The sequence below is a fragment of the Triturus cristatus genome, chromosome 4_2 (assembly GCF_964204655.1).
Source record: "Triturus cristatus chromosome 4_2, aTriCri1.1, whole genome shotgun sequence".
NCBI classification, from domain to species: domain Eukaryota; kingdom Metazoa; phylum Chordata; class Amphibia; order Caudata; family Salamandridae; genus Triturus; species Triturus cristatus.
In genome coordinates, this window is record NC_140586.1 from 21,163,203 (window position 1) to 21,188,921 (window position 25,719).

The following is a 25,719-nucleotide window of genomic DNA, read 5'->3' on the forward strand; positions in this document are numbered from 1 at the left end:
TGCAGAAGACTCTACAAGAGACCTAGAATCTTTGTAAAACCTTCCTTGTGCAACCTGTGGTTGAATGTCTAGAAGAGTTGCACGTTTTAAGATGGCCGCTTGGTTTTCCATTTACGCGGCATTGGGTCTATGGGAGTCTAAGTTATCGCGAGACTTTAGGTGCCGAGTCGCGAGTCGGCGCGCGAATCTGCGCACTTCAATTTGTATGAGGAGACGAGTGGTTGTTCTGAGAGAGTCTCGTAAGTTCGCTGCCGTGGGAAGTAATTCTCTCATGTCAGACTTCTAGAGTTATCCTGCAGTGTTACGTCCAGTCAGTCGGACGTTTTGGCTTCCATAGTGCCACTTCAGGAAGGGTGTCGGAGTTACCTTCTATGTGGTAAGATACGGCTGTATCCAGTAGTTGGACTTCAGCTCTTCATCCTCGACCCTTCCAGAGTTCCTTCAGCTTAGAAGAATACTGAGAAGTCTTCGTTGAGGACACCATTTCCAACATCACAAGTAAGACTGTTCCGGTCTCAGGATTCCCGTTCGTCATTTGACTGTGACTACAATGAAAAGTTGAACCCCAGTGTCCTAGCGCTTTTCCTGTTCTCTCCTACCTATTTTTCCTTCCTTGTTCCCTTTTGCGCGCATCAAAAGAACCTGTAACAGTGAACATCTCCATTACTCTTTATGAGGAACTGAGCTATCTGCAGGGATAAAGTCAATTTGCCTTCAACTGACTAACTGCTCACCAAGTCATATTCTACAATAGCCTACTGGCATATAGCAGGTGGGAATTGTGAGGTTAAATTAGTCATTGATGCGGGGAGGGAAAGGCAATGTGTTAACCCCAGATATTTTCCCTTGTGTGTATTAGGAGTCTTCAGTCCCAATATAACTGAGGCTACTGAGTGAAAGAAGAGAAGCAAGACTCCGTCAGAACCTGGTAGGGTAAAGAAAAGGGTTTAGAACAAGTCCTACAGTGAACGGAAATATATATTTATGTTTAAGTGTTACCAAGGTGTTATCTCCTGTGTGCATTAGGTGAACTCCAATTCCAGCCAATAGAATACCAAACGAAGACTTGGCAGGCAGGCGGAGGAAGTCCAGGAGTAGTCGGAGTGTCTCTTCTCTGTCCAATTCCCCTTTCCCCCTTCCTGGAACAGCTGCCTGAGTTGCAGTGGGTTCTGGGGAGTGGGCGTTGGGAACTCTCATCGTTCTGTCTCCGTGAAGAAGTTGGGAACTTGACAGCTCCGATTCAGACAGTTGCCGGATCCTGCTTTGGTCTCCTAAGAGTGCTAAAGAATTTTCTCCCCTTACTATCCATCACTCCCAGGAAGACAGTAGTCCAGGCCCTCATTGTCTCTAGGCTGGATTACGTGAACATCTTGTACCTAGGCTTCCCGGAATACCTATTGAATAGGTTTCAGGTAATCCAGAATGCGGCGGTCAGGGCGATTCTCATGTTGAGACATCGAGCGTGGGTCTCTACTCGCATAAAAACTTTGTACTGGCTTCCTGTCGGAAGAGAATTTGTTTCAAATCTCTGGTCATGTTTTTAAAGCTCTACATGATACTGGTGCCCGCTATATCAGAAAGAGTTCAGTACTACATCCCTGGTAGAATCTTGAGGTCTGCCTTTCAGCAGCAGGCAGTTGTCCCCAAGTTCTCCCGCGCCCGCATAGGCGGCCGCTCTTTCCAAGTACAGGCTGCTCGCCTGTGGAACAGTCTGCCTATGTCACTCAGAAGGTTGCATAATTTGCTTAGCTTTAGGAAGCCGCTGAAAACCTGGCCATTTCAGCAATAATTCAATAGGCACTCTCGCTTTTAGTAACAGTGACCGCTCTGCCCTGAGGTCTTTTAGAGCCGGAACACTCTACCTGAGTAGCTGCGCGCTCTAGAAGTACCAATTTAACATAACAAAGCACCGTACTCTCTATTTGTGGTAGTGTGGGCGAGCAGTAAGGCTTCATAAGAGGGCAGTGTTAAGCATTTGTTGTACAAACTCAATCGAAGATGATTGTCGCACGCTCAAAGACTGAACTCGAACTAATTTCTTTTTTTGTATTAAAATATTTTTTTGTTCTTTTATTTCCTAGAACCAAGCACGCCTGGCACAGGTAAGTGATTTATACTTTGCAGTAATAATAACAGTTTGAATTGCAGTTGTATATATACTTCGGTTATACTTTGAAATATTTTACATATACTTTGTATTGGCTTTTCAATAGGATGTCAAGTAAATTACTTTACAGATTACTTTACTTACACAGTGTAGTATACCTGGATACTGCACCTGTACATTTCCTGTAAACAGGTACGTAAAAGCGTTTGTTAGTTGAATACAGTTTTAGAGACTTTTATAGATATTCCAACTCCACACTTTGTCTGTTTTTCTATGAAAAAGTTTCTATGTTATCCTATGGGAGGAAATGGTGTTATCGGTTAACAGGTAAGTACTTTGTTGTGGGAGTTGGTTTTCTCGGGTTAGAACAAGGGTTCCCCCAGGGTCAAGGATGCACTCTTGTTACACCCTCAGCGGCAATAGGTCGACTGGTTGCAGATTTCGGAGGCCCAATGTTTTCCAATGGGGGATAGGGGGCCTTCGATTGGTGGCTGCATAGGAGCAGGCCACAAAGCTCCTGGACTTTAGCTCAGGGCAAATGGGGCTTCAAGTTAGCACCAAAGGTACACTGTCGCCTAGTCAAGGGATCGGAGGATAACCTCGAGAAAGACTCTGTTGACGGGACCTTTACACCTCCCATGCAGGGTGCTGGCGGCCCCTTTAACGTGGACTGGATTGCTGCAGAAGGAGGTACGAATCTGACAACGTCACCAGGAACGGACGAATCAGAAAGCAGTGAGCCCCGTAAAGCGGAAGTCTGGAGAACTGACGGCGCGAAAGCCCTTGGAGCAGGAGACGGAGACGGAGTGAGCAGAGCGACGGGAACGAAGAGTCGAGAGGAGTACGGAGGACGAGAGCCAGAGAGCGAAGGAGCGGCAGGAGCCGAGCAGTCTGCGGAGCCAGGAGGCCAACTTCACGGCATCTCGCCCCGCCACGCGCCCGGAGGAGCGTGGCTGGGAAAGGTACGGGGCCGAATCCTGGGGTTACTGTCCACAAGGGGAGGGAGATAATCCGGGAGGGTTTTGCTTTTGTGTGGGGAGGTCACGGGGTGTCTTGGGGGTTGGGGTTTTTTTTTTCTCTCTCTGGGTGTGTGTTCCTAATACCCGAAACACTCACGGAGCTTCCCTCTGGTCACGTGTGTATTTACGGTGACGGACCCCCGGTGAATCCTCACTACCCTTCCCCCCCTCAAATCTCGGACGTATCAGGATAGCAAACTAACCCTTGCTCTTACCTTCCTTTACGTATCCCGCTGAGGCAAACCCCACCCGGACCAGGACCCCGCCGAGGTGAAGACAACCGGGACGAACCAGGCACAGCCCTGACCAGGACCCTACGTTCGTGACGGCAACCTCAACCCTTCTATCACCTTGAGAGAAAGAGAAACTGAAAACTGTGTTCACTCTGTAAATAAAGCCTCAACCCTATCCACTCGTCTAGTAGCGTTCTTGTTGGATACAGGGGAGGATAGCGCCTAAGCGACATACACCCTCAGCAGCACTAGGGCGGCTGGGTGCAGGATGCTGTTTTGTTGTCGGGTGCCCTGTTACTTTCGATGGGGATTCTCCGGTTTGCGCAAACACTGCAGGCTTGGGGAAGGAAGGTATTCTGGGTGCGACCACCACTTGGAGATTTAAGTTGGGATGCTGGGTGTTGGTTAGATGCCATCAGTTGGGCCACCCAAGGCCGTGCGGTGTCTGGTGCAGGGGTGTCTTTTAGGGTTGGATCTTCTTACCAGCTCCTGGTTGCGGTTGGGGGGGTGGGGGGAAGGGACCATCTGGATTGAGGTTGCAGGCGTTGGCTGGAGGCTTGAGGCAGGTCAGGGATCACTGGATCCCAGGTCTGGATCGCTGGGGAGACCGCCTCGTGGTATTGGGCCACTCTAACTCGGGCTGTGGGATTTTTGCCGGCGCTGGAGTCTGTGGGTGAACAAATCCGGTGTTCGCGGGAGACAAAGTCTTTTCCTTGAAAGGCAGGGAAGGTCCTCGGGGTTCTTTAGGTTGCTGGCAGCAGGACACACCATAGTTGTGCTTCTGCAGGTTCGAGGTGGGGACAGGCCAGTCAGTAGGACTGGGACCAAGTCAGTGGGCTTCGTCCTCCTTCTTCGCTTTGGCACAGCTGTTTGGTCCTTCTTTTCTTCTTGGTCATTGCTTGTCTGAGGAGGCAAGGTTCGGAGTTCCCCTAAATACTAGATTTAGAGGTATTACAGGTGCGTAAAAGGTTGGGACCAATGGGTCCCTTGCAGTGGGTACACCCCCCTATTATACCACCCTCCAGTGGGAGGGGGGCATATACCTCGCTCTGTTTGGCTGGGTCCCCCATCTGCAAGATGGCGAGGACTGAGAGTTGTGCTTTCCCTCTCCACCCCCACCTGAGGGGTGAGGTTGGCAGAGATGGGCACACCTCCCTTCCTCACTTGGTTTTCCCAACGGTTCTCCCGTCCAAAGTGTGGGCCAGAACTGGTGGGGACCAGTTGCTGGAAGCAGTAGAAGGCCTGGGGAAGCTCACAAAGGCGGCAAGCCTTTGAAGCTTCCCCTTCGTGGACCCTACCCATCCTGGGGAGGATTCCTGGCACCTCGTCCCAGGATGTGCCTAGTTTCAGGCCCCAGAGAGCAGCAGGCTCTCGACCCATAGGTCCAGAAACCTGTCTGGTGGTGGCAGCTGGCGAGCAGCCACTCAGCCTGGACACTAGTGGTCGGTCGTTTTTCAGGGGGCATCTCTAAGATGCCCTCTGTGTGCATTTTTCATTAAATCCCACACTGGCATCAGTGTGGGTTTAATGTGCTGAGAAGTTTGATACCAAACTTCTCAGTTTTCAGTAAAGCCATTCTGGTACTGTGGAGTTTGTAATAATAAACTCCCAGCACCATATACTCTTATCGGCAGTACTGCACTTGGAATGTCCAAGAATTGGCCTAGGGTTCACGCACCTGTACCCTCACCACTGTTATAGGGCACCCAGCTAGAGGGGTGGCTGATCTATGGCAGGGCAGTGGGTTGTAGGCATGGCACAGTGTGCCATGTCGACTCTTCACTTTGTTCTGCACCAAGACACGCAGCCTGCAAAGGCAGTGTAAGTGTAAAGGTACAGGGCCTCTAAGTGTGGCACAATAAGTGCTGCAGCCCTTAGAGGCCTTCCCTGGACACAGTGCCCTGGGTACCCGTGGTACCATTTACCAGGTACTGACCTGTGGCCTGAGAGTGCCAATTGGGTTTGGTCTTCAATGCAGTTTTAGGGAAAGAATATAGACACTGGGTACCTGATTAGCAGGAGCCCAGGGCACACTTAGTCAAAGTACATCAGCAGTTCACCAAAAAGTGGGGGCAACCATACAGAAAGAGGGCACTTTCTCACACTTGCTTACACTATTTTGGCAAGGATATCAGCATTGCACAGATTTGGCAGTTTGCATTTTATTCATTTTAAGACCTAGTCCTCTCTGACCAGTGAGCCTTCCAAAAGAAAGCCTTTAACATTTATTCAACAGATTAAACTTACTTCACATCTCCTCTACCTGGTCCCTTTGCATGCTGCAAAAATTGAGCACCTTGGCGAGAATGGAGGGTAGCATCTCTGATCAATAGCAACAAAACCCCAACCGCTGTGGTGTCTGGGATTTACTGGAGACTACCCCCTGCAGGTGAAATACATTAAAATCTGCTAGGCCATCTGAGTTATAAAAATGGGTTCTGATGTCCTCAAGCACCTATACACTGTCCTGAGGGTTGATAGCAAAATTAAGCTCACTTTTTATTAAACCGAACTTAGATGCACTTGTTGGAAAGCTCCGATCTGATTTGAAGGGGTTTAGGTATCTTTTAGACCATGCTATGTTTGTCTGTCACAGCTAGTCTGGCTAAACACTTGTAATCTTGCACGACTATAGTTTCATGGCCTAAGGTAGAAACGTGACTTTCTCACTTTGAACTTGAATAGCTAAAAATGACTCCTAGCCAGGCTGAATAGGCCTGGCTGCATTTAGAGTAGTGGGAGTTGTTACTTGCACCTGAATGTACTGTCTGTCTTTCACAATGCTGTCTTCACTCCCTGGAGTGAGCCAAGCCTGGCCTAGGTAGAACTGGATTATGTATGCCAGTGGAACTTCTTTTGTGCAAACTTCAAAGGGAAATGTGGTATATATTGGGGCCCTGACCCCGAAACTTTAGATAGCTGTTGGATTAAGCAATCTGCTAGGAAGAAGAGCTGCGAGTAGAGACTGTCACTTTGCTGGGTTGGCCTGCAGTTGCTGCTTCTGTCTTGGGCAGGGAAGGGACTGAACTGCGCTTTCTGCATCCTAAGTATCTCCAAGGGCTTGATGTAGTGCTTGCCTCCTGTTGGAAGTCTCAGGGAAATCAAAGACTTCAGCAGCTGCTGGGTACTTGCTTCTGGACCTGAATGTTTGAGCTGCCACAGAGGAGAAAAGGCAACCTGACGCCATGGTCAGCTCCGTGACCTGAAGGCACAGCTGAGGGCACTACCATACTTCGCACCGCATCCCTGGTCTCTCTGCTACCTATCAGCTACTTTCACCATGACCTGTGGGCTCCACACTCCACTGCCTTGCTTCGCACTGCAGCTCTGATCTCACAGACTGTTCCACTCCTATCTGACATTGATGCCGCTGTCTGCAACGTGGTTTCGGGGCACCGCTCGTAGGACACTCGACTCACCGCGCTATCTCACACTGCAGTCTTGGCTCACCGACACCAGCACCATCGTCAAACGAAGCTGCTGCTTGCACCACGACCTGTGGGCCCGCACGATGCATTGCCCCATCTTGCACCGCAGCATTGGGTCTACCAATGGCAGCGATTCAGTAGCGTCTATGCCGCTGCTTGCACTGTGACCTTTCAGCACCGCAATGAGCAGCGCCGAGCTGCTGCCTGCACTGCTACCTGAGTGCACCACACTTCGCTCCGCTTCACACCACAGCCCCGACGCCTGTCGATGCCCCTGACTTCAAACTCACGGAGTTCAATCTGCAATGCGTGTGACTTCAAGGGCCCGACGACTCTTGCAACGACATCCGGAACCAATGCCTGCCGATACCGCTCTCTGGAGCTCACCACAAGGTCCGATGACGTGCATCTCCAAAGAAACTGTTTTACGGGTCTCTCTGACACGGCAGCTGGCCTGCAAACCCCCCCTCCCCCGATGCTTTTAAAGGGGTGTAGGTATCTTTGGACCATGTTATTTTATTATGATTTTTTTTCACAACCACTCTGAAAAATACCTGTGCTGTTACCCAACTCTTAGTATCTTTTAGACCAGGTTTTTTTCACAACTAGTCAAGGGAAAAATCTGCAGTCTAACCCAATGCGGAATACCATTTCCCTGTGTAAATGGTGACCTGTGCCTGAAAATATAAAAATGTCACAATTCTGACCTAAAACAGGTGTCCACGGGCTAGACATTTCCACAGTCGCACATAAGCAATCCATGAGGGTTGATAACAAAGACAGTCTGAAAAGTTAGCCTCATTTAGCATATTCTTCAGTTAGCTCAGAGCTGATATCAGACTAATTATTAGGCTACATAGAATACAAATAAAAGTTAGCAAGTTCAAATCTGATGCTTTTTTTGAAGTTCTTTTTATTGGCATTTTTTCATTCTAACAAGTTACATCGGTGTGACATGTAGTAATAAACCATTTCACAGTCTTATTTTCGACGTTTAACACTGGTTTAATTGTTACTATCAATTTACACCATTGCTGTTCTCAGGAGATATCCCCTTGCTTTTACGAACGGAGGTATGGTAACACTACAACAAGTAAAATAATACAGCATTCTAAGGGAATTAAATTGCCAATTATATAACCAGAAGTGGGAAAATATTGTGAACAAAAAAAACAACTGGAAAACAGGGTGACCTTGTACAAAGAAAGAACTCTGTCAGCTTAATGTCGCCTACCCGTAGTGCCAGTGTGTTGCAACCACCAACTAGCAGGGGGATAGGCGCGTGGAAGATGGTCTGGGCAGCCACTACTGGGCGGATCCCTCCTAGTGTTATGACAAATGCCCTCTACGGCCATGGCCACACCTTTTGTAATTGGTGTGGAGTGAGGGGGATCTAAACTCCTCCGCTTGCTACAACTGGGCAGCACATTAAAGCCAGGGTTCTAGGGTTGCTCCCCAGTTCATCTCGTAACTGTCTCGCCTCTTTGGTCCCCTGATGGTCCAACCTCCCCCTCCTCAACTGAGTCATTGCTCCTCCCCGGGGCCACTCTCCAGGTCCTCCCACATTACCAGCACCTCAGTCCATAAATCTGCTATAGGGTGGACCCGCATCCCTCTGGCCTCTCTAACCAACACCCTCTCATCAGCCCTTGCACACTGAGTGACATCCGTCCTCCAAGTCTGGGGTCCAACTGCCGATTTCCAGTTCATAGCTATTCGTCTTCTAACTAACACTAGGGCCAGATCTATAAACCAGGGCTCGAAAAATCATAACATTTTTACTAGACCTGCAGGTGGTCTAAAATTGTGATATCCTAGGCAAAAAGTTTGTCTCAACGATCCGCCTTTTTCTTAATCACTTAACAGAGCACCTTCAAATATGCAAATTCGCTATTTCTGCTGTACAAAAAAAGTTTTCTATACTAGACCAAATGTTAGCTCCTTGAATAACATGAATCGGGCCCATATATAGGGATACACATGATCCTTGTTTGCGTCTTAGTTCACTAATAGCATTGTCATCTGGGCAGGGGGCGTAATAGTTCCCAAAACTCACTTTTTATAAATATATTACTAAAGCATGATGTGGTAGTGCACTGTCATTTACAGATAGCATATTTTCCACTGAAATGGCCACAAAACGTTCCCCCTAACATGTAGTTTAACTGATAATAGTGCATAAACAATGATTGGAAATTGTGTTTCAGCAAAAATATTTAAATGCACATTCCCAAGTAAAGTGTTGTAATTTTTTATGATCCTATCCTTTCACCACAGTTTTACAAAAATGGATCCTCATAACTAGTGAAATATATTTGAAATGTTTGAACAGTTTACTTGTTGGCTATTTCAGTGTTGTGTTAGAGAAAAAAGCCTTCCATCTTACAGACTTTCATTTCACATGCTTTGCACAGTTCAGTTGTCACAGTTCACTTTACTAAATCCTCTAACTTCAGTCACAGAAAGAAATATAAATTTCGGAAGACAAACTGACTTTTGACCTCTGTCTCTGAAAGCAAGCAAATGTGACCAGATTTAAAGGAATCTTTATTGCTTCTTCACTTTGTGAGCAAGCAGAACACCTGTTGTCAGCCCGCCAGAATGGACGAGTAGTCTCGAACAAGCATTTGCAATGCAATAGGTCTCGCATTTACGAGAGTTTGAGCTATTGGCATTGCAATAGCTTAAGCTCTTTAAAATGCGAGAACTATTGCATTGCAAATATTTGTTTACCAGCACCCATGCAGCGCCTTCACGTTAATGGGGGCCACACCCCTTTCTTTAGACAAGCCGCGTCTAAAGAACGGGATGTGGCTGACGTTAAAGTGAAAAGTTGTCATTGCGCGATTTGACAAGAAAAAGCATCCATTTGTCAAGTTGACAAACCGTTTTTTTGGAGGGTAAAAACACCTGTGTCGCACTTTCTCTTTAATAGCCAGATCTGAAGGGAGGCCCAGCGGCTGCGCCGCACCCAAGGAGACGGGAACATATGTGTCTTGGTCTTATTGACCCGAAGACCAGACACCACCTCAACATCCTGTAGGAGTTCCAAAGGTGTTGTGATGCCTGGGTCCCTGTCTCTCAATTAAAGGAGTATAACATCCGCGTAGAGGGAAATAATGTGTTCTCTTCTCTCTGCTGTAACGGCAGAGCCCTGGCCTTCTTGTCTGAAGAGCTCTGTGAGGGGTTCCATGGCCAGAGCAAATGGCAGCAGGGACTGCGGGCATCCCTGCTTCTACATACCTAGTATTGTGGGGAGAGCGTGACTCCAGTTATGACCTGGGCCATCGGAGCGCTGTATAGCACTCTGACCCACTTAACCCAATTCTCGCCCAGGCCCATCTTTGATATCACATCAAATAAAAAGTCCCATCGCACTGTGTTGCATGCTTTTTCAAGGTCCTCTGACATAAGCACTGCGTCTTGGGCCTCAGGATGGTACATCACGTGGTAAAGCTGCCTAAAGTTCTGAGAGGTGCTGCAGGTGGAGATAAAGCTGATTTGGTCTGTATGAATCAGAGCCTGAAGATGTGGGAGCAGTTGGAGGGCCAACACCTTACTAAGGATCTTGAAGTCTCCTCATCACCATCAAATTTCATTTTGATTATTTCCATAACCGTAAAAGAGTACATCAGACATACAGTTAAAATACAATTAAAAAATGGCTTATCACTTTATATACTTAAAGCAAGAAAAGAAACCATATATGATGATTTTACAAAAGGGAAGTCAATTTGCGAAGTGCTCACGTGGCAAAGTGCATACAAATCAAATAGTAAAAGCTTAATAAATTCCATGTTGGCTGAGGAGTTTACAACATATATCAATCCTGTTCGACTTCTCAAAGTCCACATAAATCAATAAACATCATTTGAGCTCGTTAACACACAATTTAAAAATCCAAAATTGAAAAATGCATTATACATAAAAAGTATTGTTAGTTATCAGGACAGCGTTTTAATCATTTTCCCACTAAAATGCCTAAACGTACTTCAGAAGATATGAAATATAAATCATCCGGCATATTTTTTCTGTTTTCAAAAGCTGTAAGTAATACAGAGCCACATTTCTTTATACTCCGTCTTTAAAAGTGGGATAATGAAATTTGACCGTGGCCCTGAATATAGCTGGTAGAAAAATAAGAAATGCACCATATTTTGTTTAGTCCCTGAATCACATGGACCTAGTTGGAGCTCAGGATCAGAATACCCCTTACGGGGATAGGAAACCAAAAAGTGAGTTGTGCTGAACTTGTATCTGACCAAATAAAATCTTACCGAGTGGCTGAGGGGGAACAGTAAATAAGGCTCTGTTTTCAGTGCAGACCAGCGGCAAGGTCTCCTGGACTTTCTTCTTGTCCAGCTCTATGCACTCGTTTTCTAGTTTTAACATGGATAATAAATCCTTTTTCAGCTGCTATTTTGGAATAGTTGCAGTTGTTTCCGGAGTACTAAAACATTCCCCTCTTATTACCCGTTATGACAATTTCTTAATGTGGTGAAGCCAAGGAATCTCCTGCATGCGTTCTAGGCTGAGACAATCTAGTATTATTGCACGGTTAAGCGCGGGCTCTTCTTTGACCCACACAGAGTGCCACAAAATTATTGGCGCAATAGTTAAACGATGCGATAACGGACCTAGTTCCGTATGACATAAAATAGTTGTCAGGCTGCTAGGAACTTCTAAGGAAATGATTTCTGCTGTCTGTAGGCACAATGAATTACAAAAGCCCCATACTCCTGCCCTATACATGATCATAGCACAGCAGCAGGCCTTATAGGTGGTAATTAAGGAGTCTATCTGCTTCTGGCCCAACTTCTTTGCAAGCTTGAATAGTGCCTCCACACATTTCGATCAAAGGAGCTCTTCCTGGTGTTCAAAAGATGACTTATCACAAATGGGTTTCAACCTGCACACCTAACTTCAATGTATATGCCAAGAAATTTTGATCAACGTAAAAAGCAATTTTTTTTATTTAAGTTATTTACGTTGGTGAATCGGTGTGGCGTGATGTGCTTTCAGTTGAAGAGTTTGCTGTAGTCCAGGTTTAGCAGCAGTCTCAAGATTCCATAGATAAGTTCTTCGAGTCATTTCTCGACATGCCCCTACAGAGACCGGAAGCTTGTGCATATTGACATATGATATATGGAGGAGGCCACAGAAGACTTATGTATATCTGCATACCTGAATTACAGACACATTAGTTTTTTCCCCTGAAGAAGGGTTACTCAACCCGAAGTGCATTGGGTTTGCTGTAATTAAATGTTAAACGTCATTCTCTGCAATCACTATTTGAATTGGCATTGTATCTTTGATGAGTCATTGTTTCTACACTACAATTTTTATTTTTGTTATTTGTTAACACAAAGTCTGAGACCCAAGTACTAAAGAAAAAGACGTTTTCAATCTCCACGTGTGTGTAAAGTTTGATTTTTGGTTAAATTATGTGAAATTGTTTATGGTACTACAAAAACCTTAGGAACTCTGAGCGATGCGCAGTGAGCGGGCACGGATGTTTCCGTATCCCATTCTGTAGTTCACAAGATGACACCATGTTCCCTCTATGATCGAAAGGTATGCCTAAATATGAGAAGGTTGGCACATAAAGCAATTTATCGCTATTAATAAAACAGGTTTCTAATGGGCGAGGAGTGTGCCCAGCAACCAAAACCTAGAACTGGGCCTTATTAGTCTTTAAGCCAAGATCGCACATAAAATCGTTAAAACTACTTAAAAGAAATTGCAAACCCACCCCAGTTCTGGACATCAAGATCTTGAAGTCTATGGTCAGTATGGAGAGGGGGCAAAATTCGGTCACCCGGGCACGAATTCAGTGACCCCGCCTCCCTGTTCCTTAGTTTTGAGAAGGGGAATAACCATGGCATCAGTGGTGGACAGAGTGTACAGAGCCGCCGCGAGTCCGTGTATAGCTATTCCAACCACGAGGTTAAGGTCCCAGCATAGGCTACATAAAACTCAGTCAGAAGGCCGTCAGAGCCTGGTATTTTGCCCCTTGCCAACTCCTTAATAGCTACCCGTATCTACTGTGCTGTTATAGCCCCCCCCCCCCCACAGTTTTTTGCGGTAATCTTTAGGTAATCTATTCAGTGGTATAGCTGCTAAGAAGGCGAACCGAGCCTCCGCTGAGAGGGGCACTGGGGTAGCATACAGCCTTCATAATAATTGCGGACTCTTTATTGATTACTGTGGGCAAGTGCAGAGACCGACCATTCCTCTGTTGGATGTGTAATATCTCCCCCCCCCCCCCCCTTTCTGCCGAGATTCGGGTCTAATGAGCCATGCTAATAGTCAGTCAGCATTCCCCTCCTCGACGTGCGTCCTGTTAATATACTGTTTGTAATCATGGCTGTACCCTCTCCAGAGTGGTATACCGTTCTCTTGTCTCTGGACATCCACCATAACCCTACCCCCACCCCCCCAAATTGCCCAACCCTCAGTCCCTCCGACAGCTTGCCTGCCCTGTCCACGTCAGAGGAGGGATCAAGCCCTCCAGTAGTACATCCAGTACACATCCAGTACACAATTAGGCTATCAGTTGGCAGGCTAGCCATGTAAGTGGAGGATGGGAATCTGGTCTTGGTTCGGAGCGTGGATGCTCACCAGTGTAACTTCCCTCCCAAACAATCTATTCTCCATAAAAACATATCTACCTTACTTATCTATAATGGGGCGGGTGAGCTCAAAGGGGACTCCGCCCTAATCTATATTAAAAAAAAAAAAAACTGGCATAAGTTGAACAGCAAGTGGCATAAAGCTGGCCCCGCCATCTACGTTTCAACTGATCAATCTCAGCCCGACCAGATGGGACTCCTGAAGCGTAGCCACATGTACTCCCCTCGCTCCCTCCCCCCCCTCCCCGTGCTGTGTGATCCCTGTGCAAACAACAGGAATAGAGAAGCAAAGAAAGGTACAACTATGTACTTCCCAACCAAAGGGCAGCTCAGAAACGGCTGGCCGTCCAAACTGAATGCTGAATGAACACCTCCCCCAGTCAGCTTACTAGGGCCTCTCTGTGAGGTACAGGCCAAGATGGGCGAGCCAGATCTATGCATTACTGGCCCATCACAATATTATCAGTTCAAAGACCTCTCCAGCAGTCAATCTGATTACCACATGGTGCAATGCAATCAGAAAGCTTAGTTCAGGAGACTACTTCCCTCCTTAACACCCCTCTGGCCCCGCATCAACAGGACCACATGTAACAAAGGATATAAAACCAGGCCATCCACCGTCTGGGGTGTGACCACTGGGAGACCAGTCCCATCACCATGTGAGGACACAGACAGACATCACTGATTTATGGTCCGGAGAAGACTCCTGAGGCTTTCTTGTGCTCCTGAACCATGTATGCTACAGCCTGTAGGGCTGCTGCTAGTTACAGTTCGGTCTGCGAGGGAGATGGGCCACTCCTGGGGCCGCCACTTACAACCCTGCTTGGGTGCTTCGGTACCCTCCGCCTGGGTGCTGACTGCCTTGAGCATGCTGTGGGGAGGCCCGTCCCTGCCCTATAGACCTCCAGCCAGGCCCAAGCGGACTCCGGAAATTCACAAAAGTGTGTAGAGCCATCTAGAATAATCCGGAGTTTGGATGGAAGCATTAAGGTGTAGTGGATATCATTTTCATGGAGGGTTCTCTTGACTTCCAGAAAGGAGGCCCTTCTGGTCTGCACTGCCGCCGTAAAGTCCAGGAAAATGGAGACCCTGCCATTGTGTTCGAGGCATGTGGGCTGCTGAATTCATATCTGTGCATAGATCGCCGCCTAGTGTTGGGTCCGGATGATTGCACATTGTTGTCCTGGAAGAGTCTTCGAAGTATCACGAGATAGGTGGCTCCTCCCCTGGACTACAGTGCGCATGGGCATCCTCTCCATCCTCAGATTGTTTTTTTCCGCCATTGGGTTCGGATGTGCTTATCTTAGCTCAAGTTAGGAAAAATTTATTTAAGGCCAAAAGCCTTTAGGTATCGTCGGTATTGTTTGCGTTCGGTATCGACAAACTATTAGACTGGTTCTCGGATTTATTCACACTTCTCGGACCTAGTTTCGGTCCGAACATCGATCGACGTTCGAGGATGGAATCGAGGACTCCCTTCAAGAGATGTCCTTTATGTCATGCGAAATATCCACACATCGATGTCCATCCGGTGTGTGACAAATGTTTATCACCGGATCATGATGAGTCAAGGTGTATGGCCTGCGCCCGGTTCCGGTCAAAGAAGACACTTCGGAATCGACGGGCGGCAAGATTGGAGGCCAAACAATCGGCGCCTAACCCGGTTAACATATTCAGCACCGAGGATGAAGAAGTCGAAAGCGTCGAAGAGGTAGACTCGAGCCATGCTTCGGAGCATGAATCCCAATCTGACGACGATGATGTGATCTTCGAGGACGAAGACGTCGTCGACGAGGTAGGAGACGACGATGAGGCCCTTGGGGCCGAGAAAGATGGCTCGGGCGAGGAGCTAGGCCCATCCGTCGGTGCGGAGGGCGAAGGACACAGTTTTGATAAGGCTCAGGTCGAGAGATCGCCTGCGGGCCTTACCCAAGATCAGTCGGATCGTTCTACAGCCCCGCCTGAAGGCCCGGCTTCGAACATTTCAAAAGAGCCAACACTATCAAACAAGACTGGATTCGATTCAGTGAAAGCGAAACCAAAACCAGCACCGGTCAAATCGAAACCGAAAGTGCAACTGGTTCAGGTCGGATCGAAGGCATCGAAGCCCTCCCATCCGTCGACACTGAAAAGGGACATCGGAGCCGAACAAAGAAAGAAGGACTTCGGTACGAGAAACCAAAAAAGGGCTTCGGCACCGAGACACAGAAGAAGGCCCTTGGTCCCGAAAAGACGCAACGGCCTATGGGACCGAAGGTTGGAGCACCGACCACCAAGGTCACGGTGGTCGATCCTACTACGTCCACACCGAAGAGTGCGGCGACTGCCAAAATATCGAATCAACAAGGCGTCGATCCCAAACTTCAGATCGAAAACCCGAAGGCTGGGAAGAAACCGGGGACCGCGTCGAGGCCTGTCTCCAAAGAGCCTGTCGGTTCCAAAGCACCGTCTGCATTCACGCTGCAACAGGTGTCGGAGTCCCTACAGCGCATCAGGGAACGGGCAACCCTCGAACCAAAAACGGGTCCCGAACCCCAGAAAGTCACCAAAGCTCACTCAGCGCCGGCACCGATCAAGTTTGGATTGCCGCCACCGGGGGCACCGAAGATGTTCGAACTTAGGAGGAGTCTCGAACAACCGCGAACAGTGTCCACAGAAAGAACCGATGCCGAGGACTCGCAGGTCCAGTTTATCGACGCCGACACTGGTAGGCTGTTGTTCCGCAAGCGGAGAATTGTTCCAGAGAAGGCTTTGGACTCCTACAAGATTCCACTAAAAAGGAAACTGGCATCAGGTTCGACGCCAGTGCTTGTAGAAACATTCCACACCCATCCTCAGGAACCACCATCCTTTTCTCCTACACACTCGGAACAGGATGCAGGAGAGGGCTATATTGGGGATGATACCACTTATCCTGTGGATAATGACCCTGATGACCAACACCAAGATCAGGCATGGGGAGACCCTACTGACCAAGGTGACCCACAAGATGCTCCTGACACTCATCTTTATAATGTCAAACCATCTCCCACTGAAGATACTGCTGCTTTTAACGCCCTCATTGAAAGGGCAGCTGCCAATCACGGAGTGGAACTCCATTCTGACTCTGTGGAGGAGGATTTCTTGGTGGACACGTTCTCCACATCAGAACGAACGGTCAAGACTCTACCAATGTTGAAAGGGGTTCTTAAACATGCAAAGGACATCTTTAAGGAGACCACCAGGGCACGGGTATTGAACCCGAGAATAGAGAAGAAATACAAACCTGCACCCGGAGACCCAATGTACATTAAGGGTCAATTGCCGTTGGACTCCATGGTAGTTTCTAATGCTCGCAAGAGAGCTAACTCGCAGACTACAGGTGATGCTCCTCCTCCAGACAAGGAGTCCAAAGTGCTAGAAACATCAGGCAAAAGGGTAGCAGCACAAGCAGCAAACATCTGGCGCATTGCCAACACTCAGGCACTCCTGGCCCGATACGACAGGTCACACTACGATACACTAGAAACACTGCTAGAACACCTACCAGATGAATACAAAGATGGAGCGGAGCTCCTCATCAGAGAGGGACAACTCATTACAAATGCATCCATCAAATGCGCACTGGATGCAGCTGACACTGCAGCAAGGGCAATCAACACTAGTGGGATGTTGAGGAGGCACGCATGGCTGAGAATATCAGGCTTCAAACCTGAGATTCAAAATAATATCTTAAATCAACCAGTCAACCCAGACTTTTTATTTGGCCCCGAGGTTGACACTACACTGGAAAAGATTAAAAAGGACACAAACTGCGAAATCTATGGGGGCCCTACAGTCGCAGCAGTTTCGGAGATGCTCCTTTCGTCGCCCCGGGAATAGAGGAGCAGCTAGAGGTCAGGGGTCCCAGCAGCAGTACAGTAAAGGAGGTACCCAGAGTACCTATAATAAAAACAATGGGGGTGGATATCGTGGATCCAGCACCAAAGGCAGAGGACGAGGACACAATAACACCAGGTCTTCCGCCAATAACAAACAGTGACGTCTTGTCGCTGCCCCCCGCCCACATAACACCGGTCGGGGGGAGACTCCAACAGTTCCTGCCAATCTGGAGATCTATCACCACAGACAGGTGGGTCAGAGAAATTGTCCAGTACGGTTATTGTCTGGAATTAACATCCAATCCACCCAACATACCACCAAGACACCGTCCTATGTCCGCAGAGCACTTGACATTATTGCAGCAAGAAGTACTAAGTATGCTGCAAAAAGGATCCATAGAGCTCGTGCCTATGGAACAGCGGGGGTCAGGGGTGTACACTCTGTACTTCTTAATACCAAAAAAGGACGGGTCTTTACGCCCTATACTAGACCTCAGCCCCCTCAACCAATACATTCTGTCAGAGCATTTTCATATGCTCACCCTCCAGCAGGTTCTGCCGTTACTCAATCAGGGAGACTTCCTAGCAACACTAGACTTAAAGGATGCGTATTTCCACATACCCATACACCCATCACACAAAAAATATCTCAGGTTCACTCTTCAGGATCAGCATTATCAGTTCAAAGTACTCCCTTTCGGAGTAACAACAGCGCCCAGAGTCTTTACCAAGTGCCTAGCGACAGTGGCCGCACACTTAAGGAGACAGCACATTCACGTCTTCCCTTACCTGGACGACTGGCTTGTTCAGGCAAAGTCAGCCCAGCAGTGTGCCAGCCACATATCCCACACCATTCATCTTCTTCACAGTCTGGGATTCTCACTGAATTATCCAAAGTCACATCTCCAACCCGCCCACGTACGGCAGTACCTGGGCGCGACTATAGAGACACTGGCTGCCAAAGCTCAGCCAAATTTAGCGAGAATCAACAGCATGCAACTGCTGATAAAAATGTTCAGACCACAACACTCCCTTCAAGCGCGAGTGTTCATGCAGTTGATAGGCATGATGGCCTCCTGCATCTTCATAGTCCCGCACGCGAGACTACATATGCGCCCGCTTCAGGAGTGCTTGGCACGTCAATGGAATCCGACTCAAGGACAGTTGAAAGACCTAGTGTTGGTGAGCGGTCGGGCATACAACTCTCTGCATTGGTGGAATCCACATAACCTTGGCAAGGGCCGACCGTTCCAAGAGCCTGTTCCACAAATAATACTGACGGCGGACGCGTCTCTCCAAGGATGGGGAGCTCATGTACTCAATTACAGAGTGCAGGGACTATGGACGACACAGCAACTGAAGATGCACATCAACCTTCTGGAACTGATGGCTATCTTCCTGGCAATGAAGGCATTCAAAGTACACTTGTGCAACAAAATCGTGTTGATCCGGACGGACAACATGACTGCCATGTACTACATACAGAAGCAGGGAGGAACACACTCTCCACAGTTGTCTCATCTGGCTCAGAGCATGTGGAAGTGGGCCATTCAGAGGAACATGTTCCTCATGGCGGAACACCTCCCGGGCAAGGACAACCAGATGGCGGATCTGCTCAGCAGACACAGCCACCAAATGCACGAATGGGAGCTACATCCATCAGTACTCCCAACAGTGGGGTCATCCAGGGATAGACCTATTCGCCACACGGGAAAACGCAAAATGCCAAAGCTTTGCCGCCAGGTTTCCGCATCCACAGTCGCAGGGCAATGCGATATGGATGAACTGGTCAGGCAGATTTGCGTACGCTTTTCCCCCAGCGCCATTAATACCGCTAGTGGCATGCAAACTACGGCAACACTCAATGACACTCATCCTGGTTGCTCCAATGTGGGCACGCCAGCCATGGTACACCACGTTACTAGACCTATCCGTGGTGCCGCCTCAAAGACTGCGGCTAACACCCAAACTTTTAACACAGAACCATGGCGAAATTCAGCACCCAGATCCGCAACAGCTGAACCTGGCGATCTGGCTCCTGAAGTCTTGGAGTTTGGCTACCTGAACCTGCCTCCAGAATGTATGAATATCATCAAGGAGGCCAGGAGACCCACGACCAGAGCTTGCTATGCGGCTAAATGGAAAAGGTTTGTCATTTACTGTAAAAACGATGACATTAATCCGCTGGATGCATCCATTCAGAACATAATCTGTTACCTGTTACACTTATACTGATGCAATCTGGCATACAACTCCATCAGTATACATCTAACCGCAATAGCGGCCTATCTTCAGAACAGGCAGCACCTCTCTTTATTCAAGGTGCCTGCCATCAAAGCCTTCTTAGAGGGACTCAAAAGAGTGATTCCTCCAACTCACCCACCGGCACCGGTGTGGAACCTGAATGTGGTCCTCACCAGATTAATGGGTCCACCTTTTGAACCTCTACATTCATGTGAGATTCAATTCCTCACCTGGAAAGTAGCCTTCTTAGTGGCAATCACTTCGTTGAGAAGAGTTAGTGAACTCCAGGCACTAACCATTCAAGAGCCATTCATACAGGTTCACGCAAACAGAGTTGTACTACGTACTAACCCCACTTTCATGCCTAAAGTGATATCGCAGTTCCACATGAATCAAACTATTGAACTGCCTGTTTTCTTTCCAAATCCAGGAAATGTCGCGGAGAGAATGCTCCATACACTAGATTTAAAGAGGGCCCTCATGTACTATATAGACAGAACAAAGGATTTTAGGAAAACAAAACAACTGTTCGTTGCCTTTTCTCCACAACACAAGGGCAACGCCATTCCCAAAGCAGGGATAGCCAGATGGATCGTTAAATGTATTCAAATTTGCTATGAAAAAGCTAAACGCACATTAACGATTCCTCCCAGAGCCCACTCAACACGAAAGTTAGGGGCGTCCATGGCTTTCCTAGGGAATATTCCTTTAGAGGAAATATGTAGAGCAGCCACATGGTCCACTATACATACATTTACAAAACACTACTGTGTAGATGTACATTCAAAACAGCAGGCAGCTGTAGGACAGGCTGTTCTCAAGACCCTTTTTCAGACTGCTGCAGCTGGCACGGGCAGCTGCCGCTAATAGAGGGACTGCTATATAATCTATGCACAGATATGAATTCAGCAGCCCACATGCCTCGAACTGAATATGCTACTTACCAGTATGCATCTGTTCTTGGCATGTATGGTTGCTGACATTCATATCGCCCACCCTCCTCCCCGGCGCCTGTAGCGGCTGCAGCACTCAGAATTACTGTATAGCATGGTCATCACTTACGGTATCTACTCCATCACTGCCACAATGGCGAAAAACAATCTGAGGGTGGAGAGGATGCCCATGCGCACTGTAGTCCAGGGGAGGAGCCACCTATCTCGTGATACTTCGAAGACTCTTCCAGGACAACAATGTGCAATCATCCGGACCCAACACTAGGCGGCGATCTATGCACAGATATGAATGTCAGCAGCCCTACATGCCAAGAACAGATGCATACTGGTAAGTAGCATATTCACTACTGTGTAGGGGCCATCTGAGCGCCCCCTCTGCAATATAGTATCTCTATCTAAGAAGTGCTGCTACCTGGAAGCATCAGAGCTTTTGGTAGATGTATGAGCAGACAGAGTAAAGGTGCCCAATTTCTTGCCCCCTCATCAAAGGGTCTGCCTGCTTTTTTCCCTTTTATTCCATTTAAGCCGATTCTCTCACCAGCCCCCCCTGCCTCTGGTATGCCCCTTAAGTTCATTTATATTCCCTAAATTAACAGTAGTAGAAAGGGGGGGTCTAAAATCAAGATGGCTGCATTGTTGTGAGGCTCTGCTGGCCAAAGGAAGGATCCGACACTTATCTGTGTTGAGTTGCTCATCGAGCAAAATAAAGAACATAGACATTGGCGACACAATTCGGTGAATCGCAGGTGAACATCAGTGTGTCTCCTGGGGGGTAAGTACGATCGCTTAAGCGGCGACTGGCTCCAGGACCCGAACGTGGCACTGCCAAATTGGACAAGGATATGTGTGGCAGAGGGAGCACAGATCTGTGGTTCAGACAGAGCCATGGTCTGTCGCAGGTGGGGGGGGAGAATGGCCTGGTGTGCTAAATGTTTGGCTGCTTCGCTGTAAAATGGACTCCGCACATTATGACTTTGCTGATTTTCACCCTCCTCAAAATACTTTTTCTATCTGTATTGGAAGGAGTTGGAAATCGTTAACTTTTTTGTCTATCAGAATTGTTTGCTGCTTATCGTCCTCTAACAATCTTAATGTTTCTTGTGTCTGCATTTGTTACCGTTCTCTCTTGACAGTGCACATCCTGCATGGCCAATTAGCACGTTAAAACATAGACTTCAAAATATTATGCACACACAAATATATTCCCCCTAAATTTGAGATAAACCTAATCCCACTATTGAGTATTTGCTCCCAAATATTCTTTGACTGTAGTTAGATCAGTGGCCTGCCAAGTTCTACAGTAGGTGAGAGGGGAGTTTATATAGGTTTATGAAGTGATGAAAAAGTTTGTAGATGGATGTTTATGCATGTTTGGATTAGTGATTTCTTTATTTTAATACCATACAAATTTAAGTATGTTTGATGCTGTGTTTTTTGTATATGTAGTTTTCACTTGGCAATTCCAGTCCATTTGTTTGATTCTCCCCGAAAAGTTTTCGCAGAGGAGCAATAATGGCTGCTGTCTACGTCCATGTCATTGCTAACATGTCCTTTCATTATTATCATATTAATACTAGTGCTTTATTACCCTGGTACAAGCTATTTTGTTAACTCTGGGGAAAAAGCTCACAATTCAAATTGCTCCGACTTATTTTTCTGAATTTCAGTTTCCAGGTAAGACTTTTTAGTTCGAAGCCTACCATACAGTTCAATTGTGTGGTTTGCTAAATAAATCTTGGGGATATTCAGAAAGCTTCCTTGCAAATGTAATCCTTCCATTGCTTACCATTGACTTTGTGGGTTGTAACTCACATTTTCTGGCTTTCTATTTGCTGGCTTTATTTGTTTAACACTGTCCATTGTTCGTTCATACCTCAGAGAAACTAAGCCTTTTCACACCAGCTCCCCTTGTACTCTTCCACAAGTGCTCCTTTCTGTCAACAGGCCTGTAAATCTTGTTCTTATCAAGACTGAGGTCAAATGCGGGCTCTGTCTTCCAAGGGAACTTGGTGTTTACTTTTCTTTCTCTGTAATCGTATTAAGAGGATTTATGTGACAATCTTGATGGATACTGGGGGGTAGGAAAGGTTTTTGTTTTCTTGCACACATTTAAATGAACTGTGCAAGTACTTCAGAATATATCAGAATTAGGAACACAAATGAAGCACATTTTTTGTTCCTTCTGAAGTATGTTGGAAACAAATACTTTAATATGATCAAAACAAATCGATACACTAGGAAAGTGGTTTTCAAACCTTTTTGACCCAGAGCTTCCTTGACGTAGTTGCTTTGACTCCCAATTATGTTACTTTTTTTGGTAGGTGGGTGCGGGGGGCAGGGGGGGTAAGACTGGCCACGGGAGTACTTCAGTTTTTCTCCCTGCAAATAATTAGGACAACGCAGATGAAGGTAATATAATCATAGATGTAACCCTATCCTGCCCACTCCGGCGCACCATGCAGTGTTCTCGGAGAAGTGAACTGTTACTGCATTATGATGTAGTGCTCTTAACGGAGGTGTGTCTAGCTCGTTCCTGAGCAGGGTTTGTGAGGCCATGAATGTTGCAGTAATATTGTTTCGGATTCTGGGTACATTGATAGAGAAGGTCTGCGTCTGCAGTCAAGTTTTTTGTTTTTTGCACATTGCCGCCACAGGGTTCGAAAAATCATTAAAATCTAACTAGACCTGCAGGTCTATTAACTTGAATAACCTACTCGAGCTAACTGTAATGTACTTGACCCATGAACTGGTCTCTGTGCGAAACTAGAAAAATATTTTGTCTTATGGAGCCACCTTTTTCTTCATGATCACATGAGAGCACGTTCCAATATGCAAGGTCACTATTTATGCTGTACAAAAAAACCTTTTTATTAAATAGTTTAAACGTTTGCTCAATGTATAAAAAGAATTGATCCCACATATAGGGTACACATGATCCCCGGCTTGCCTCTTGGTTCACTAATCGCATTGTCATCTGGGCAGGAGCAGGAATATTTCCCAGTTAATTTTAAAAACTCACTTTTCATAAATATATAATAAAGCATGATGTGGTAGTGAATTGTCATTTACAGATAGCACATTTTCCATTGAAATGGCCACAAAACATTCTCACTAACGTAGCTCTATTGCAAAAACTATATAGTGCATAAACGATTGGGTTTTTAGCACAAATATTAAAAATTTGCATATCACCAAGTAAAGTGTTCTGATTTGTTTGGTCCTATAAAAACTTTTTTTTCACCACAGAATTACAAAAATGTCTTTATAACTAGTGAAATATATTTTAAATGAACAGTTTACTACTTAGCTATTTCAGTTTTGTTAGAATACAAGCCTGAAATCTTTCAACCTTTCATTCCACATGCTTTGCACAGCGCATTTGTCACACAGTTCACTTTACAAAATCCTCTAACTTTAGTCACAAAAAGAAAAGTAAATGTAGGAAGGCAAACTGACTTTTGATCTGTCTCTGAAAGCCAAGTAAATGTGGCTGGATAACAAGTTTTAAAGCCATCTTTATTGCTCATTCACTTTGTGAGCAAGCAGAACACCTGTTGTCGGCACGCCAGAACGGGTGAGTAGGCCCTCAAAATAGCTTGTCCTAATTAAATCTGGCTTGCCTCCTGTCTGATGGCATCAGGCTGTCCTTGTTTCCTTGTCACCTGATGTTGGACTGGTTATTACTACTTTTTATTGGCAAATAACAACCCCTTGTGTGGCTGTGCTTCAAATCAGTGCTTAGCATCCAGTTCTAAATAAGGAGCAGGCATTGCTTGTGGTGTAGAATGCCTGGAGCAGAGGTAATATGCCCTTTACTCAGCAGTGCCTGTGAGTGATAAGACTAGCAGTGACCTCTCTCTGCTGTAGACCTCATACGAACCCAGGAATGTTAGCTTCATTGATCTGCAAGTCTTTGATACAGCACTCAACAGTGAGCTTTCTACCAGCAGTGCCCTATCAGTAGGATTACCATAGCACTGCGAGTCCCCTGCTGTGCCGCCAGTGTTGTAGGAGCCCAGCAGCATTATCTTCTTTCCATTAGTGACCTGACGGTATAGTAAGAAACCAGTAGTTTGAGCTTCCTCCCAACTAGAGATGGGTAAGCCAGACAAGACTGCGAGCTAGTTGAATATCTACCCTGGCCCTGCCATTGCCCCATGGAAATAGTTACCCTAAATGGAGCTGGGCCCTGCACCCCAGACAGTGCCTCTATTACTCGCTAATGTAGTTCTTAAAAGACAAACACTATTGAATACAGGGCAGCTGAGTGGAAACTGCATTTTGAACAAAGAACATGTATTGAAGACTGTCCATTTGAAAAGCTGTAATCTGAGCACTACCTCTCTGGGATCACCTGAACCTGCTATAAACAGGACCGAGAAATTTTAGGTAGATCACTTTACTTCACACTCCTTTTTCTTCAGCCAACTAATTTGAAAGTGCCATGAAGTAAGTTTGTTCAGGGTACATGCTATATAAAAACCAAACTCTTATATGGTTTAACTGAAATATGCTTGACATATATTAGTAGGTCTGGCCATATATACAGTGGTCATGACAAACGGACATTTCATACTTAACAATCGCAACGTCATCAGGGTATACTATATGTCCGTAAAACTGCACGCCCCAGAGTGCAAGAGATATCAAAGTCAGGACTGGCTGTTGTTAAACATGACAGTGGTCTTTAGTTTAAATACTACGAGAACATATTTAAAAGCAACTTTCCTGTCGAGCAGCAGGGTTTCAAAATATTTTGTGCTTTTACATAGGCCGGGCAAGTGTCTATATTTTTCATATCTGATAGACATCTAGCCTCAGATTCCTTAACTTTTGAATTCACCCCAGGCGCCAGTCTGTGTCCGGAAATGTTTCAGCAGTACCTCTGCGCGCCAGGGAATTTCGTCGTACAGCTCCGTGATGACGTCGACTCTGGTCATGATGTCAGTGGAGCCATCCGGCAGTTTCTTCTTTTCCGCACTGCAAAGTAGATCCGGAGAAGCGGTTCCTCGCGCCTTTTGTATTTTGGCCTACTTCTATAACTTTTTGCGCCAGGGAACAATGTGCCTATGCGTTAGGGTTTTAGTCGTACTCGACATATGTCGGCTACAGATCCCCTTTCCATCTACATGTGGTGCCTGGTAGAGCACCACCACTCCAAGGAGTGCAATGCCTGTAAGCGGCTGATGCTTAAGGCCTTGAGGGAAAGGGGAGTGAAGTCGCTGACTACGTGACTCTGCTGG

At 46.7% G+C, this 25,719-nt stretch overlaps 1 protein-coding gene across 5 annotated transcripts in view; it reads left to right on the forward strand.

The window, feature by feature from the left end:
• The window catches only part of TROAP (trophinin associated protein), a 324,800-nt gene that overhangs the window by 67,831 nt on the left and 231,250 nt on the right, over positions 1 to 25,719 (forward strand). For 3 of the 5 annotated variants that reach the window (XM_085600252.1, XM_085600254.1, XM_085600256.1), the window contains exon 2: positions 2,082 to 2,102. The exons of the other annotated variants lie outside the window; for them this stretch is intronic. The gene's annotated coding sequence lies outside the window, so the exon portion shown is untranslated. The remainder of the gene's footprint in view (positions 1 to 2,081; positions 2,103 to 25,719) is intronic. 5 annotated transcript variants of the gene reach the window in all.